Genomic DNA, 12,238 nt, shown 5'->3' on the forward strand with positions numbered 1-12,238 from the left:
ACCCAAGCCTCTGTCCAAGAACAGGATAGACGGAGGTGAGCAGGACTGGGGACAAGCCTCAGCACTGCAGGGCCTTCCCCGGCAAGGGTCTGCTTACACGGCCCACACACATTCTCCGCTTCTTCTCCACACCCTTGCCCACGCCGGGTCCTCTGCCGGGAACGCTGTCCTTTCTCACCTTTCAAAATTCAGCTCTCACCACCAGGGCCCTGGGAAGACGTTTCTGGGTTCCTAAGTTAGGTGAGTCTCCCTCCTTGGAACAACCCAGAACTCTGTGTCTTTTTCTTCCTCCGCCTTCTATTGGAGGAGGAAAAGTCAGTCTTCCAACCCAGACAGTGAACTCTTAGAGGGGAGGGACTGTCTAATGCATTAGGCACCTAGAGACCTAGCTCAATGCCTCCCTCCCATGGCCAAGGTTCATAAACATCCATGACCTGCCGAGTTAACAGTCTACTTGGTGAAGCACCTACTATGTGCAAGCAGTGGGGCAGGAAGGCCAGGGCTCCTATGGACTGTGAGACACAGCCTGCCCTCCAGGATTTAACAGGGGTGCCCAGCAATGCAAAGACGTATGTGCTAAGTGCTAAATGAGGGCACAGCCAGAGGACCCTGTGGCAGCCAGTGTGGCCAGAATGAAGGGAGGACAGAGTTTGCCAGGGAGGGAGGACAGAGGACAGAGGGAGGAGCTGGCCCCGCAGACGAGCACTCCTTCCCTTGCCTTGCCCGCCATCCCAGGCACAATCTTCCATTGAGCATAATCCCGGGCCATACTTGCTTCTCTAGTCAAGGGAGGGCAAATGAGATTTCTACAGACGAAAGCAGGTAGGAAGGGGGGCCCACGCCGTGAGTCTGCCTGGGTCGGCCAGGTCTGTGGGATTCCCCTGGTCCGGAGAGGTATCCCCACGTGCCGACCACTGGTGGGGCTCCTCCTCAACCTTCCCCTTCTCTATGCCTCCTCAAGGGCCAGAGTCCATGGTTGGTGGCCAAGAAGTGAAGCCAGCCAGCCCAGAGCCTTGGGGAAAGCACCTTGCCCTGGAGGAGGGAGAAGACGGAGAGTCTCAGGCCAGACCCTTCCCAGGGGCCTGGCTTGAGGGTTGATCAGAGGGTGACCACAGGTGACTACGGGCCGTCTGCCCTTCCTGAGGGCCAGAGCTCAACCGGAAGAGTGAAGGCTCGGCATGCCTGTGTCTCCAGCTCTCTGCCGGGATTTCAGCTACAGCCACAGCTGGGACCATCTGCTGCTGTGCTGCTATACCTTTAAGGGCTCCTGGATGCCCCTTTCTATTGGACAATTGAAGCTCTCTGAGCAGCCTCTCCCGCCAGCATTGTCATTGTCCCACCTCCGGAAGACCTCCCCGGGAAGCTGGGGCCGGAGACCTGTCACCTTCCTAGCTCCTTCTCAACATGTTTCCTTTGACTTCCTTTGGTGCGTCGCTGTTAACCCTTTTACTTCCTGGGTTCTCTCAAATGTCATCGGCTGATGAGTGTACCAAGCTGGAAAACCAGAGAGCATTTGTCTTCAAGAGGAAAGAGCGATGATGTCATAGAGGAGAGAAGACTGGGCAATGAGGTTGGACGCCTAGGCTGACCCTCAGAGCCAAGGGCCTCGCACATGTAGTCCGGTGTCCTGAGAGGCTCCAGCCGGCACTAGCTGAAATGATGGAGAGAGGCAGCAATCGACATATTTTCAAGAGGATCTGGAATAAGCCCTCTTCCTTTCGCGGACTTGTTGAAGGGACAGAGCTTGGTAACTACCCACCCACTGCCTTCCTTCTCCCTCGGTCACCCTATGCAGACCACTTTGCCACCTGCTTCTTCTGTGAATAGGATGGCGATATTCTCTTGTCCCATCGAGGACTTGTTGCAAGTAAAGGAAGGCACCGTTGATAACCGTGTGCCGTGACGACAGATGTCAACCTGGCCAACCAGGAGGTGGGGTCACACTAGGACCCAATTCATGAGTCGTCCCCCGGCCCCTCCAGGGCGACCACTGGCAAGGATTCAGCATCTCCTTTTTCCTTAGAGCCACGACCTTGTACCAAGGCCTAAAGTGTTGGGACCAGGTGGACATTGTGTACAGCACAAAGATACTGCCCCTGTTCTCACCTCCACTCACCTCTGGTGGAAGATAAGATCAGAACGGAAATGAGGTCCACATCTGAAAGGCAGGTAGGCCAGAGAAAGGCAGAAACAAAGGGCGGTGGGTATTCAAAGGCAAACAAGGACCTTCTTGAATAAACCGACAGCTCCGAGAAATTCCTCCCCAAGGCACTTTCAGGAGGGAAAGACTGGATCACCCAGGGCACACATTCTGACCTTAACTCCATAACATCTTTTCTCAGCCCTGCAAGCCAAAGCAAATGCATTACAACGAGTTTATTACTTTTCCCACTCACAGTGCCTGACCCACAAAGGTGTCGATCCAGTCCTGACCCTCACTGATAACTGATAACTCCACGTTCTCCCCTTTTGGATGCTTATCGTAAGTAGGAACAGCGGCCTCTTTACCTGAGTCGGACGAGCACATCCAACATCCAGGGGCTGCAGACAGACAGCTTGAGTCCATCCCGGACCCCTTGGGGGTCAAGGACCCATGTGTATAATTGAATATGGCAAAAGTCACAGCTAATAGACCCAGATGGTGATCCACACATGACATGGGGCTCAGTAAGATCTGCTGGGTTTTTACAGCCGGGTGAACCAGCCACCCAACCCCCCTGCCCTCCGCATGGGGGCATGGGAGAAATAAAAAAGCATCCCTATATGACGTGACACACAAATGAATGGGTTTGAGGACTTTCGATGACTCACAGGATCCTGGACATTTGTATACAGACAAATGGTCTTCCGCACCTCCCACTCTGAGCCAATAAACGGTGGAGGAAGACAGATCCATCACGGCCACCTTTTAAGAGAGGAAACTGCCAGTCCCGGCCTCTCTTCTCTGTAAGAAATACAGTGAAACTGCCCGCCAAGAGACATTTTTCTTGCACTCCACTCATTCCAAAGACCAAATGTTTTATTGCAAACGTCCGCCAAAATAAACAGGCCTGCAAGTCCCACAGCCAGTGGGACAGCGCCCTGGCCCAGGGAGGGAGGTGCGCATGCTGGCCCTGACTGCCACTTGCCCCCCGGGGCCACCATGGGCAAGCCCGCCGCGCTCCCGTTCCCTCATCCCTGACCGGGGATGGGCTCCGCCCGCCTCACCGGCAACGGAGGACCGTCCAGGGAAAGGACTTGGAACACAGAAAAGCGCTATGTAAGGTTAGACAATGCAGTGGTTCGTGTTCACCGTCCAGGAAAAAAACAAAAAAACAAACAAACAAAAAAAAAAAAACCTTGCTTTTCATTGTCAAACCTCAACTAAATGGAGTCGCTTGGAAAAGATGCATTAAAATTTCTGGCAAATCAAGTTCAAAGCAGGCCCTCTTGCGCCCACACAGGGGGCCTGGAGGACAAATGCTAAGTGTGCTGAATGACAGAGAAGCAGAAACGTTGGGTGGCCGGTGGTGGGGGGACAGGCTGATGGTTGTGGACTGCCCCCTGGGAAGTTGCTTTTTAAAACTAAATCCCATAAATACTCCTAGCGTTTTATTTTTCTTTTCCCTAGCAGGGAAAAATCAGCATTTTTTTAAATCTTGCTTTAAAATTCCAGTTACCCATATTCCTGGTTGAGGAATGAGGATTCTCCTTTTTATTGACCCCAGCAGAAGATGTTTCCTTGGTGCTGGGCTGGCTCCCACCCCCCAGCAGGCTCCCACCCTCCTTGGAATCCCACCCGTGCCCTCTTAGACGCTGTGGGCGAGGCTCCCCCAGGCTGTCAACCTGTCGTCTTAAGTTTAACAATCGTTACCTCAGTAATTCACTAGATAAAGCTCTGTTGCAGGAACCTTCAGTGCGTTTAATTGAGCTTTAATGCATTTTTTCAAAGCAGGTCAGAATGTAAGTTTCAGAATTGCATAATGAAGGTCACAGCTTATCTGACCACTGTATACATTAGGCAGTGGGGAGGGAGGGTGGAGTTTCCAAGAGTAATCCCTAGATGATAAAAGCTCCAATTAATTACTTTTTTTCTTGTAATTATTTTTGGTAAGGACCTGTCTATACTGCAGGCAGTGGGTCTTTTATATGGAAGAAAACATTTACCTGTATATAGTTTGCTAACGATTGAAGTTTTTCTATCATTTCTGTTTTGATGTTAAAGCGAGATGTCTTCTTTTTTACTAACGGTATTTTTCCTATGACTTTTAAAAAGTTATTTCCCCTGAGCTCTCCTTTGGGTCAAAAGCGCCTCCTGTGAAGGCACCTTGGTGCTAAGCCTCCTGGAGTGAGCCAACCCCTCACCCACTCTCCTCATCCTGAGTGTCCCCAACAACGTGCACAGCTGTCCTGTGACCCCTGCAGGAATCCCTTTCACGCCTTAGTGCCGTTTACCAAAAAGAGGTCATTTTTCAACATGCAGGACCTTTCCTGGGCTGCAGGTCAGTCCCTGATTTCCGAGGGGCCCCGTTTTTACCTCCATACAGTGCCCGGGGCTGGCTCTTCCTCACCATGTAAAGCAGATGGTGAGAAGCTGAGAGGTTTCTACCTTTTTGACATTTGTGGCACTTTCCCAAATGGTTACCAAACCCCTTACTAATCTCTGACCCTCCCCCAAGGGCCCCTCGCCCTCAGACCACTTGGTTCCCTCCTGTGTCCCTGTCCCCATCCCTTTCTGTCTCCATTCCCATCCTCTGTCCCCCAGAGCTCCCTGCCATTCTAGCTCACCTTCACACAAGGAAGTCCTGTGTGAAGTGGGAGAAAGATTTGCCATCTAGTCAACTTACGTGACAATTTTGTTTGCCTACCAAACACGCCTGGTGCCTTTCATCGCGATAGCCTTTGACAGGGGTACCGTTTATCCTATTATGTTCCTGATGAGTAGGGAAATACACGCTTTCTATTTCTTTCATTTTTGGTGTTTATTCTCATAAAAACATTGTTATTAGGACCTCCTGGTGAAAAACTGCTTTGATTTCTTGGGTTTTTTTGTTTTGTTTTGTTTCAGGGTCATAAGCAAATCTCCAGGGTTTCCTATTGGTTTTAAGTTCAATACGTCACAGTGAACTTGTTAGTACAGACCTGTGCGTTCCGTGTCTCCAGGGGAAGGCAGCGGGCCACAGAGCAAAGAGTTTCAGCTTCCCTATCCTGAAAACGAACGGGTGGTGCTAGGTGTAATATGTTGTGATTCTATAGTTCCATAGCTTTTTTGATTTCGACAGGTCAGATGCATTTGTCTTTATACCTGTCAGGGATTTGCTTGGTTTGCTTTGCTTTTTAACCACATCAGTGTCTATTTTCTTCTGATTTGAAGAGGTGTTCTGGTTGCGGTCTGAGCTGATAACTGCTTCCTCTCCAGCAAACCTGGATGCAAAGCTGCCTGAACAAAGAGGGGCTAAAATTCCCTGTGCTGGTTTCCTTCCTTTGCCTTTGGGAACTCACTCGGATTGCTCCCATGCGTGGATTGCGGGGATCCGGGATGAGGTTTCTGATACGTGATGAGATGTTCAGAGAAACCCAGTGCCAGGTATTTGTGGCCAAAAATAGAGGAACTAACCTTTTTCTTAAAAGCCAGCTCTGTTCCATAACTTAGCCAAAAAAGCCAGCCAGTTCCCTGGCCATCCAAGACCTCCGTGAAAGACCCTCAGTATTTCCCATGAATGAGCAGAGGTCTGCAGGGTTCCCATCACCGTGGCCACTAGAGTTCCGCGTGTGTGCTCTAGAACGATCCGCATATATCTCTGAGGGGCTCTGTAGCTGCCATGTGGCCAAAAGGGTTTATAATACCTGTCTTTAAGAGAAAATTAGCTCCCGTGTTGTGTGTGTTTCTGGAAGGCATCCCCGCAGGTATATGAGGGAGAAAGAGGTGGCCCTGGGAATATGGTTGGGCTACTAGACCAAGAACCATACAAAGCTCACCAGCAGGGACAGAGGCAGGACGGAGTAACGTTCCACTCTACCGCCTGGCCACGAAATATGCCATCAACCTGACACACAGACTCAGAGGAGTGGACTAGTTCTGTGTTGGGGTGCAGACTCCAGTTCCCCCGTCCAAACACTAACCGTAAGGGGAGGGTGCCCCTCTCAGAAGGGGCCCCTGAAGGAAGTGTGGTTTCTCCAGTTAAGGTTTTCTTTTGTGAAACAGCCACTCGTATGAGTGCCCCTCACCAAGTCCTGAGGTGGTCACACCACGTCCCTCACAATGACTGTGGTTCTGAAGGGCCACGCTCACAGCTTTCCACGTGTCCACCCCAGGCTGCTGGCCGTGGGAAGATGAAGCCTTTCTGGGGCGCCCGGAGACCTGGGGATTCTTGGACTCCTACGAGGAGCCTCAGAAAGGCGTTCCACTGGACGGCGGTGACCCAAGAGCGTGACAGCCTTGGCCGCAACCTCGGCCTCTCCCTACTGATCAAAGGGACTCCTTCTGGACAGAACCCCTGCCCCTCAGACCACAGCTTTTCTCCAGCAACTGGACTGTCATCCCAGACTCCACTCTCTGAGCACTGTGGCCTCTCCCATCAATGATCTAAAAAAGGGTTCCAAAGAATTTTAAACACTCCATAAGTCTGAGAGCTTCTTATAATGAAAAGTATATATTATGAGATTTTTCATAATATATTTCAGTGATTCAGTAAAAATGCCATTTACCTGCAAAACCATATTAGGGGCAAAGGTGCCCGATTCTTTTATTCCCAGCAACCTCTTTTTACCCAACTGGACACTGCAACCTTCCTCTGTAATCCCAGGCAGATCGTTTTATTGAAGCAACTGGACTTTATGCATTTGTTACTTTCACTTTTTTTTTTTTTAAGTTTCATTTATTAAAGTAATCTCTACAACCACGTGGGCTCGACCTCATGATCCCAAATCAAGAGTCACAAGCTCTTCCAACTGAGCCGGCCAGGTGCCCCACTTTTACTTTATTGAAGCTTTTTTTTTCTTGTTATTTGGTACATTTGGTGTGCAATGTTTAAATGCACATTGTTTTATTTCTATGATGACCTCGATAATGGAACAGAATTTTTCTTGCTTTTCCTAGCCTGCAGATAATTTCAGAAATGTTTCCATTTTTCGATGCCCATTTTATATATGTTGTGCTGTTGCTAACTTCTTATATGTCATATCTTGGTGTTTTAAGAACTGTCTCTTATTATTGTGATCAGTGTCACTATTATTCTATTATCATTCATAAATTTGGATCTATTTTCTGGTGCACTCAATTTATTTTTCCAGGCACCTTTGATCGTTTGGAAGCATGTTAGTTATTTGTATAAGTAGACATAGGAAAGCACTTTGCTTAAGCAGTGAGCAAGCCTTTGGTAGATAGATACTGACGTTAAAAGATTGGTCCTTTTAAATGCCACCTATGTGGTTTTCTTCCCATTAGCAGGTGCTATTTCAACAAAACTTGTTTCTTTGCTGGATTTTTCTGTCCTTCCAGTCTCTGACTTTGATTTTTAATTGGCCACGATTCAGTTTTCCAATGCCTGAACATACCAGGTCAAAAAGAGCTTCCCGCCTCCCTCCGGTGGGCTCTTTTCTCCATTTCAGCAATGTCCAAGCTAAAAGTGAACCAGAGGGAGGACAGCCCAGGCGGTTGGGGTTTGCCTAAGGACCTATGAGTAGATGGCTTTTGGCAAGTGCCTTTTCAAGTGTCTTTGAAATAGAGGGCAGGGCCCCCAGCTAACCCATACCCACATCTCTTTGAAAATTCTGGCCTCCCATTCGATAGAATAAAATCTGGGATGCTAAGCTAACTCCATCCCAGGCAGTGAGACCAGAGTAGGGGCGCTGCGTGGGGGTCAGAAGATCCCGGTTCCAGCCTCAGTTCTGTCACCAGCGCACTAAATGACAGCCCCTTCTAATCCTCGGCCCTATACGATACGAGGATGGGTATTCTTTGCAACGCAAATATCCTGTAGAAGACATAACTGAAAAAAATCTGACTATTCCTTGAAATGTAGCTTTGCTACTCCCACATGGGGAGAACTTTAGCAAATGAGTACAACTGCCATTTTAAGGGGAAGGCTCTGCCCCCTGGGGACCCCACGAGGGCCAGTGTCTTGATCCACGATGACAGAACAGGTATCCTAAGGATGAAACCCCAAAAAGCAGTGTGGAAACTCAGTTATTAATTACACTGAAAAAAAGCCTGTTTAGGAGAGGCCACCAAGCTAGAAAAGCGAGACAGTAACTGGCTAAATTAGCAAAATGGTTAGGCAACTGTTAGCCTAATGCTTCCATTTGTTAAGGAAAAACATAGCCAGAAAATTCCCTGTGGAAACTGTGGTCCTTTCTGTCTGTGTCATCCTAGAATTTTCTATGCGATTTTGTACTTAATATCTATGGTGTAAATACTTTCCACTGTACAAATGTAAATATAAATTATATATTTTATTTCTGTTTTTTTTTCTAAAATGGAAGTTGATCTAAGTAATAAATTACAAATCATCTACATCTTGGTTTTTTATTTTTTATTATTTTTTTTAGGAATGATATACCTTTATTTTAATATCTTTCAGAAGGAAAAAGGGGTTTCATGATTAAAGGGAGCCCTCATTCCTAACTAACGAAAGTAAGATAGTGCAGTATAAAAAGGAAAAGATTAAAGGTCAGGAGAGTGGGTTTTAGTTCTGACTCTTGTTAACAGATGTGAGACTGACTAGATCACTTAAGAATGGAGATTCAGGGGCACCTGGGTGGCTCAGTCGGTTGGGTGGCCGACTTCGGCTCGGGTCACGATCTCGCGATCTGTGAGTTCGAGCCCCGCGTCGGGCTCTGTGCTGACAGCTCAGAGCCTGGAGCCTGTTTCGGATTCTGTGTCTCCCTCTCTCTGACCCTCCGCCGTTCATGCTCTCTTTCTGTCTCAAAAATAAATAAACGTTAAAAAAAAATTTTTTTTAAAAAAGAATGGAGATTCAACTACAAATAAAAGCAGCTGCCCCAGGTGTTTTAAAATTCAAAAGATGCACGCGGAAATAACGAAGTCTTAATTTTCGTTATGTCAATTGGTTGGAGTATGAACATTTTATATAAGGGAAATTTCTTTTATATATGTATATAGAGAGATTTTTTTTTTTTTTGAGAGAGAGAGAGAGAGAGAGAGAGCATGAATGGAGGAGGGGCAGAGAGAAAGGGAGACAGAGAATCCCAAGCAGGCTAAATCCTGTCAGTGCAGAGCCCAACACGGAGCTTGATCTCACGGCCATGAGATCATGACCTGAGCTGAAATCAAGAGTCAGATGCTTAACATTTCATATAAGGGAAACTTCTGTTTCATATTTTATTTTGCATGAATTCTATTTTGGGACAAAACCAAAAAGAAATGGAGTGTGAAGTTAACTTTTACTGTTGATACTTCTAAAGACCCATGATTAATAACCATAATTATTTTATTAGCTTTAAGAGCATTTGGGGAAGAAATCATTTTCAACAATTTTTAATGAAATACTCAAGCTTTGAATATCTTCTTGATCTGCCCCGAATTTCTTCACCCGTGTCTAACAACCCACGAAGAAAATTTGGACCAAGGCAGAAATATAATCAAATGGCCTGGAATTGACAAGCCAACCAAAGTGGGCAGGAGTCCCAAGGAATGGCTCAGGCAACCTCCACTGTGGAGCCATGGAACGCCTGTAGTCACCCCATTGGGCTGAGACGTGCCTTCTTATCCTTTCTGAAAGACCAAAATGAAGCTAAGGAATAAAAAAAAAAAAAAAAAAAGCCTTGATAGATAGCAGGTTCCTTCCCTCTTCAACACACCAAAAAGGCTTGACCTTGCCTTCTTAGCATATCAGAATAGAAACAAGCCTGTGAGATCATCTGCACCTTGCCCATCTTCTACAAGAGAGGCTGAGAATGTTTATGACTCTCCTGAAGTCACCTGACACCGTAGTCCCACCAGCTCTTGAGAAAACCAGCTAAGGATAAGGGGACCACGGAGGCCCTTCTCCGGAGCTGTGGTCCCTCCCTCTCCCTGCTGTTCAAGGAAACCCACATGGAGGGCAAGTGGAGGGGAATTTCTGCATTCACTTCTCAGTAATCTAGGGGCCTCCGTCTTCAGATTAGGGCGTCAGAAATACAGTTCTTGCGTTATACAGTTTGCGGGGCTGGGTGGGGAGCTTCTAAACATACAAGCTTCTACCTCTCTTCCATGTTTTCCAAAGAGCAGCGCAGACCTGCAAAATACGGGTTCCAGATCTGGGTCTGTTGTTAGATGCAACCAGGAGCCCTTCCTGCTCCATGATGGTAGCACTGCAATGAAGCATATAAAAACATCACTTCCGTTTTCTGTTCCTTGACATTTTCTTTCTCACTGTCCTCCCCAGCCGCCCATCAACTTCTCTTAACTCCTTGCAGCAAAACTGGTAAAACAGGGAAGTACTTTAGATACATAGTCCTGTGCTGTCAAATTAATAAACCCAACAGTGCATCAGAAATGAAGAAAAGAGGGGCGCCTGGGTGGCGCAGTCGGTTAAGCGTCCGACTTCAGCCAGGTCACGATCTCCCGGTCCGTGAGTTCAAGCCCCGCGTCAGGCATCTGGGCTGATGGCTCGGAGCCTGGAGCCTGTTTCCGATTCTGTGTCTCCCTCTCTCTCTGCCCCTCCCCCGTTCATGCTCTGTCTCTCTCTGTCCCAAAAATAAATAAAAAACGTTGAAAAAAAAAATTAAAAAAAAAAAAAAAAGAAATGAAGAAAAGAAAAAGTTTCAGCTGTGTTTTGTTTGAAAATACTGCTGTTTAAAAGTTCCAGTCAAAAAATCTCCAGAGACCCGGTCTGCATAACCAACTCTTAGACGGGAAAGAGGAGTGTAGCTGAATTTCTTCACAAGCCATCAGGCTGCAGAAGAATTTTGTGTTAAAAGATAATACTCAGAAAAAGATAAAATCGGGGCGCCTGGGTGGCTCAGTCGGTGAAGCGTCCGACTTCGGCTCAGGTCACGATCTCACAGTCTGTTAGCTCGAGCCCCGCATCGGGCTCTGTGCTGACAGCTCAGAGCCTGGAGCCTGCTTCAGAGTCTGTGTCTCCCTCTCTCTCTGCCCCTCCCCTGCGCATGCTCTGCCTCTCTCTGTCTCAAAAATAAGTAAAGACATAAAAAAATTTTTTTAAAGGTAAAATCATGATTCGCATACAGATATAAAAATGAATGCATGTTAAGGATTTTGACTCATGCGATGAGGAAACCAACCGTGTTTTAACCAGCCCAGCAGAAAAGTCAAAAGAGCACGAATTTATATGAAGTAAAGAAAGTGGCGATGAATTGCAAATTACGGTGGACTATCACCATCAGACACGACAGAATTTACGTATCTTTCAAAGACAATGGACCGATGGAGAATCCGATAACCCAGGGAGGATATACTACAGACGAAGCATCATTTTCTGTTGAACCGCAAAAAGATTTTCTACAATTGTGAAGCAATGCTTTGCTGTATTTAATACCCAGACCTATTTCACAGACATTAAAACCCATCATCATTTTCAACTCATACATTATGCTGGTAAATGTGTCATCAGGAAAACCCTTGAGCACGATGGAGCCCTGTATTTGAGTATTAACCTTCTGATCCCTGTGAGCTCCCGTGCCCTTCCCCTCCTCTGTTCACTGTCTCTCCACCCCACCCCACCCCCACTTTGCTTGGGGCTAAGAACTCTTGACGGAAATAACGAACTCTGCAGAGCTTATCAAAAGCAGATGTCATGAAGGATGTTGACCCCCCGCGTCTCCTAACACTCATCGCTGGGTGAGCAATAAATCTCTATGTTTATATGGCTAGAGCCTTTCCTCTGAATTAAAGACCCCTGACCCTTCACATGTGTGGCTGTTAACTGGGAAGGACCTCTTTGCTACTGGCCCCTTAATTCAATGTGCTTGACAGTCAAGATGCTCTTAGAATAATGAATTGCAGTCTCTGGTTTTTGACTTCATAGAGCCCCATGCAATGACACTTTATGCATATTATCCACCTGACATTTTTAACCGAGCTAGCAAATGCACAGCATATTAGTCCTGGAGATGCGAACTATATCCATTCCCCACTCCTTCCCAGCATGAATTCAATTTATGTGGCCACTGTAGTTTTGCCACTGCTGAACAGTGGTTTCTTTAGGATTGCTGGGTCATTTCAAGTTGAAATAATAAATCAGAATATTAATTCAAGATGTGGCCGTGGCACTAACAAGCTATGTGGCCGTCACCA

This window comes from Neofelis nebulosa, chromosome 13 (assembly GCF_028018385.1).
Source record: "Neofelis nebulosa isolate mNeoNeb1 chromosome 13, mNeoNeb1.pri, whole genome shotgun sequence".
In the NCBI taxonomy this organism is placed as follows: Eukaryota; Metazoa; Chordata; class Mammalia; order Carnivora; family Felidae; genus Neofelis; species Neofelis nebulosa.